The sequence below is a fragment of the Pseudopipra pipra genome, chromosome 3 (assembly GCF_036250125.1).
Source record: "Pseudopipra pipra isolate bDixPip1 chromosome 3, bDixPip1.hap1, whole genome shotgun sequence".
NCBI classification, from domain to species: domain Eukaryota; kingdom Metazoa; phylum Chordata; class Aves; order Passeriformes; family Pipridae; genus Pseudopipra; species Pseudopipra pipra.
Window position 1 is genome coordinate 86,393,007 of NC_087551.1, and position 7,319 is coordinate 86,400,325.

Genomic DNA, 7,319 nt, shown 5'->3' on the forward strand with positions numbered 1-7,319 from the left:
TGATCTAAAAAAAGGAGTTTCCATTGTTAAAACAAGTTGGATGCTCCCATATCTCACATTCAATCAGAGAGCATTTCAGAAAGCCTAGCGTCCTCCTTTCAACCTGGTTTGAAGTATTTCTACTGGTTATAGACATCGTTCATCCAGAATGTTGTAATCATAAAAACTTTCATTTCTTAAAAAATGAGGGGAAAAATGGGACTTCTAATAACTTATGAATAAATGGTATTCAAATACTGTCTTTAAAAATGCAAAAGCTAGAATAGGAACAAAAGCAGCAGAAAGATAATAGATCTAACTACATATCTTCAAAATTTTAGAGATACTGATGTCCAGATGTTAACTATTTATCCATCAGAATTCCCTTCCAGAAACAGCTCACCAAATATGGTGAATCTGGTACTATCTTAGGTTCTTGAATTTTATATATCAACTTTAAATATCAATTCTGCATTGCCAGTTTCTTCATGAAGCCCACTGTACACAAAAGGAAACCTGGACGGGGAAGGAAGGGAGGAGAGAGAAAGATGAAAAAGATGAAAGAAAGAAAAGGACAAGAATGACAGTTGTCTTGGAATTTATGATGTCTTGCTGATTACAGCATTACCAAACCAATTACTTTGCATTACCAAACACAAAGTATAGTTAAAAAAGCACAGATACCATTTTAGCCATAACAGCCTAAGAAGGAACACAAGCTCCATTGTCCATACCGAGACTCCCATGCACTGTCAAGGCTCACCAGTGTGCTACCTTAGGTCCATGCCACAAACCTCATAGTTTCCAAATACTGATCAGAGTTCAGCTCCCCTGTATGAAACACCCAGTAGTTGTAGAAAATCACAATTCCTGAGAGTCTCCTCTCCTTTCCTGTAACACTAGGAACTATTCAATATCCAAAACCAGAGCTGTTTTGTTTGGCTTTATCTCAGTACATAGGTCATAAAGCCTGTTCCAGTTCTCTGGACAAATGTGACACTCAGAACTAAGATTTTAGTTTCAGGATGAAATTTTGCCCTTGAAAAAAATATCATCTGTTGTTATGAACATACATACCAGGTAAGTTGTTTATTAGATGTGCATACATTTGGATGAAGAAATAAATCTTTCCTGCATAGACCACCAAAACCTTCAATATAACTTCAATGTGTGAATGACCTTTAAAGCATCTGTTTCATATTGTACCAATTCATACCCAGCTGAAGGTGGCTACAGAATGTAATGGTATGCATGATGATTTTCAAAGTTCTCTTAATAACACTTTAAATTAAGACTACATTAAAAAATAATATAAAAATAGGGACTTAAGAGATAACATCAGAGGCTGTTCATAGGTACATGAAGTAAAGAAAAAGAAGACGTTGTGGTTCATAAAAGAATTGATTTCCATCTTACAACTCCACCCAAATCTGGACAATAAAGCTTTAATCACAGTATCATGTTTGTATTCGCCTCATTTCTTTACATATATTTCAGTGCTGAAAATAGTAGAGTGGCACCAACATTTTGATCCTTAGCAATGCTCATTTCTACACTCGATACTCTTCTTAAATCAGCCCTAATTACATCTGTTCAATTGTTTGTGTGTTGTTAGCATTGCAATAGTTTTATTCTATTCAGTAAAATACGCTGTGAATCCACTCCCATTCATTTATCTTTCCTTGAAGATCAGATGACAAATTGTCTCCTTCTGTAACCTTAGATTAGCACCTAATCCTGAGTTTTCTTTCCATATGAGATTGTTTAGAAATTTGCTGGCACCAGCAACATGATAAAATCATAGATATCCAGTTTTGCAGGCATCTAGCAATCCAGTGTGCATGTGTAAGCTACATTTCTGCTTACTAGAAGGCAAATGAAGTTTGCTGGTCTCAGCAGCATTAGGATAATGGTACCAAAATAAACAATATTCCCCACCCGTGATCAGCACAAGTGACGCTATGGAATTCTCTGTAAATCCAGTCTTGAATTCTTCTCCAAGCTCTCATGAAATTATCACCTTCTGTACTACAGTTGAGGGCAAACGTCATTGCTTTCATTCCCATGATTGATGAGAAAAACAACAAACTGCCCTCACATTCAGCCAACTCCACTGGTTCCCCATTCATATCACAATCAATTTTAAAGTTCTTTTTGTTTCCAGGATCCTTGCATGGCTTACCCCAAGATCTTACACAAATTTCATCACCTGTTACACTGCATTTACAGAGATCTGACATCAATTCTCTCTGTAATAGATCTATGTCTATGCCTGGCAGACATCAATTGGCTATCTCATTTAGCATTCTCATTTTCAGATACACCTTCTCTCTTTTCCTCGCTTGATTTTTTTTCCCTGCCACCAGCCTTACGACTGACTTCTTTGATTTACACTGGAGAATTTTCTGTATCATGCTATTTCTGGCCTACTCTCTATAGTATTCTTGCATTTTATAAATAATTTGATCAAGACCTTAAAAAAATCCACCCTTCAATCTGACTTTTAGATTGATATACTACAACACAGGTTTTAGTTACTTCATTAGAACTGGGGTTCTGACATAGGGATAGAAATAAAATAGAAGGTCAAGTTTTCAAAGTAAAACCCCTTAGTTCCTGACATTTCCCTTGAAATTATTTTCACATTAAAAACTACAAGCACAGTGATGTCTTAACTATAAGCTTTTCCAGTTTCATTTTTTATCATTGTTACATTGTTACACTGTTACATTGTTACATTTATACTTAGGTGGAAATGAAGGGAAATAAATCCAATTCCTTATTAAAAAACAAAAACAGATGTTTGCTCAAAAACAATCTGGCAGCAGATAAGATCTATGGAAAACAATGCAATTTTCTTAAGAAAGAAATTGAGGAAGAACTCTGGAGAGTAACTTTTCTAAACATGCCTTTTGAATCTTGTTTTATGTAAATTGCATGCATTTTTTCTAAACATTTCTTAAAGTTAATCGCTACATTATGAAATATTTTTATTGGCTACATAAACCATTTGCATTAAACTTATGTCGTCACTTAAATTTTCATGGTTCTACTGCTACATCTTAGCTTTTTACTTCATTAAAACAAACATAATTCTAATAAATACACCAAACATATGAACTAAGCAAAAGTATCATGCCTTTATTTTTCTTTCTAATGGCCATGCATGGTCTGTATAATCCTCCTGGTAACAGGGCAACTGCTATGTATAAGCATACCTCCAATAGAACACACACCCAGCAAAATTCCAAAGCTTAATTTTTCCCTGCCCACCTTTCTGCAAAAGTAAACACCTCCACAGGGTTGTCTGCAACTAATGATTATGACACCCTGGAGCTGCATTTACTAAGTTTTTATGATTTGAACCCCATTTCAAACCACAAGAGGGAATATTCCATCTGATACAAGAGCCCTGTAATTCTCTTCAATGCCTGGCAACTTGGTTGTCTTTAAAATGTTACTCAAAAGTAATTATTTTAATTCCATGACTGTGCCCCAACTTAGTTTCATTTTATTCCTATTTCATCTCTCAAGTATGAAAAGCATCTCAAGTATCATACATACACTTGGTATGTATCTGCCATGCTGATGTTCTTTTATTTCCTGCCTTCTGTGATATACTGCGTTTAGGTTCATTAAAGCTCCATACATTTGAGTGACAAGAAATTGCAGAGTAAGAAACTTTGACAGATTTTCATTTGTCATTTTGTTGTTTTTCATCCTGCTCCAATGAGGACATAGGGAAATCTTCTATGAATTACTTTAAACTATTTTGTGAGAAATTTTCTCCCAAAGGTGTTTTATATATTTACAAGGCCACTTAAAACCTTTACTGTAGATACATCTATTGGCCTCAGTAAGCTTGCACACATGACGAAATTCTTAGAAGTGGGACTTAATCACTACTGTGGTGTATTATAATTTTGCCTGGAAATTGCTGGAGTTTTTGGAAGCTTGAGGCCTTATCTCAAGTAATATTTAAGCAAACATGTTCTAATGTATCTTAAAAAGTAATGATGGTTTTGCCTAAAACATGGGCTAAGATAAAAACCTTTGTTTTAATTATAGCCTTTAGCACGTTAATTTTATATCATTAAGAACTAAGAGAACTGCATTTTTCCTAATGTAATCAAAACATAAGACAAAATATATTTGAGAGGCACGTAAGAGAAATACTTCCTAAATTCCACAGGTTTAGTTGCCTGTAATTGTGCTACCTCTGGAGTTTGCAAGTTTTTTTGGATAGGGGTGTGGGGTTGAGCCAAAGCAATTAAAACTCTTGCAGGCCTGAAGGTGCCCTTTTCTCTGAATGGGTTGATCCAGAAGCCCCATGCACTTGCTGGGAAACTGTAAGCTTCTGTCAGACATACAGACAAGTTTTCCAACGTGCTGCCTATGATCTGCCTATGCAGATCAGCCAAAACAGGAATGTCTGAAAGAGTTTTACAGAGGGGATGTAAAGCTTGGGATAAACAGAGAATTGAAAATAATCTCAAAAAATTGAACTTGATCTGCCTTCTTTGAAGTTAAAGTGATTAGAATGGAGCAGGCTGGGATTTTAGACTTCACAGGCTGTGGGAGGGACTTCAAAAGCACAGAGGTGATAGATGAACATGTTTTTTCAGCTGTGCAGTGACAAAAATGCAACATGTTTTCAGGGCTGTTATAACAACAGGAAGAATATGGAAACAAAAAGTTCTAATTTTAGTCTCCGCCAGTCATCCATGTTTCAGTCTGATTGCCTCCCACCTAGGACGCTCACCTTGAATGCACCTTCAGCAGAGCACAAGGCTGATAAATACTAAGAAATTTTCAGTAAATACACAGGACAGAGACACAGGAACCACTAGGACCATTTTTAAACTTTAGCTTTGAAAACTGGTCAAACCCACTCCTAGGATCTGAATTGAGATTTCCCATGACTAGTGCTGCATCCTATGCTGCTCTGCCTCCTTCCTCAGTACACAGGTTTCTAAGAGAGTTGCCCACTTCTGTTTCTCTGTTAGGACCATCCCACTGCATATGAAATACTCAAATACTGGGAGCAGTAAGATGCTTTTAACTTCTCATTTTGGACAATCTGCCCTATTAAGGACATCTGAGTTCTGGGGTTAAAATCTCCCCAAAGCAGTAAAAGGAACCCATCTCCAATTTAATCTCACTTTCAGGCAGAAGGAGAGAAAACATCATGGACACTGGTGAGTCTAGTCCCTCCTCCCAGGAAAATATTTCCAGCTAAACTACTCAACATCTAACTCATTAATCAATTAGAGTTGACCACAATTGTATTTTAGTGAATAACTCATCTACCCTTTACTGTCCTAATACTGCACATTTCACTGCTGATCTTACCTGAACATAAGTTTAAGAAATACTGCACTTTGCATGAAAAAATTAAACTGACTCTCAGAAGAACTGTTTTTTCCAGCTCCCCTAAATGGTGGCACACACTTTGCACTAAAAATATGGTAAGAAGTAGTTTACAGATTTAATCAAATTGTGCACATTAATGAAGTTATCAAACGTGTACGTTTTTGCAGGGCATCCTAATGCTGCAGTGATCTCCACAAGACAGTTCTGCCTAATACAAAAAGATCCATGTTTGCAGACTCTGTGAATTAGGATTCCCCTTCTGCATGCTTATGGCACTTGCTTAAGCAGCCTTAGCCTTGATCAAATCTGCATGCTCCTACAATCCAATTAATAATATAGAGAGCACTGCTTTCTGTTCTACATCATACTATGAAGGTTTTAAAATAGTTATGGATAAACAGACAAGTTGCTACATAAACATTTATTTAAAAAATAGATTTATTAATGAATATGTGTTAAAACAGTTACTTTTACAATATATTTTACTTTCTTTGCTGGTTCTTAAAATTAAATTTTCAGTGAGATTCTAAGGGAATTCTTTCTCTAGAAGTAGGAGGGCATGTCCTCAATTTACGGGTTCCACAGGAAAATAGAAGGCACAAATACAGCTGTATTTTAGTCACTGGAAATGCAGAGCAGACCCTGCAGTATCAGAGTATTTTCACACACATGTTCCTCACACAGGTGTCCAGATCTCTTACTTCCCTGCTTTAGCCCTCTAGCCCTTACTCACCTGTGGTAACACATTCCCAACTCTTTCAAGGAAAGCACAATCAGCTGACAAGCAGGAAAGCTAATCTTCACAAGGCTACACATGCAAAAACCCTAATTTATTCTGTATATTTTAAAATTTATTTATCTAGCAGTTGTATTTTGCGAAGGTGTCATGAAAATTAGCAAGAACAAAACCAATAGATTTTTACAGTAATTATTTAAAACTTATTCTAACAATTTACATAGCCTTAGGACAGGTTCCTGATGTGCAATTCAACGCGGTGATTTAAAAAAAAAATTAAATAATAGTTGTAAAACTAAAAGTAATACTTTCCCATCTGCTCTGAGAAGCTTTACAGCATTTTAAAAAGCACATAAATGATCTGACAACAATGGAAAGACAGTGGCCAAGGAGGGCTTCAGGTAAAAAGATGTAGAAACAAATTATTCTAGTTCTATCAAGTGACATGCTTGTTTTGTTGAATCGTAACATTAGACTAATATTAAAATTTCAACTTAAAGTTACTATATAAATTTAGTGTTCAGCCGTCCATGCAAAGAACCAAAATAATTCTTCTAAACTGTTTAATCTAACTAGCATTCATTTCCTGTTTTGACACTACCTGAAAGCAAGATAAATATTCTATAAAAACAGGGAACACTCTTAAATAATTCACATAAGAAATTTAAATTCCTCTTTGTTAATCCTATCAGTGACAATGAAAAACCATCAGGAGTAGTTCCTTTCAATTAAACCACACTAATTAATTTTCAACCAACCTTCAGGATCAAAATAGATCTTGAATTGAGTGACTTTTGCATCGCCACATCAGTGACTCCCTGCATGGCCACAGCAGGCTGCATCCACTGGTCTCCCTGCAGCCTGGACGACAGCAACACAACAGAGACAAAGAAGCAGAGTGGTGGTGAACTAAGCAGGAATGGTCAGAGAAGGCGTCCAAATGCTTGCTGGGTACAGTTTGTATAATTTTGAGAATTATTTGTTTACATTTCTAATTACAAAGGTAAGGAAATTCTGAATTGTGGGTTTTTTTAACGAACTCTATTTTTTCCACCAGCAGCCTATAATTAAAACTAAAATCAACATCAATCTTATTCCTTGTCTTTGCTGTCAGTTTTGCATCAGTGGGGCCCCATACACCTTATCCACACCTGGCCTGTGCCCACCTGACACAGGCTGGGATGCACGATGCTCCCCACAGACCGGAGACCCTTTTTCGTTTACGCAACTG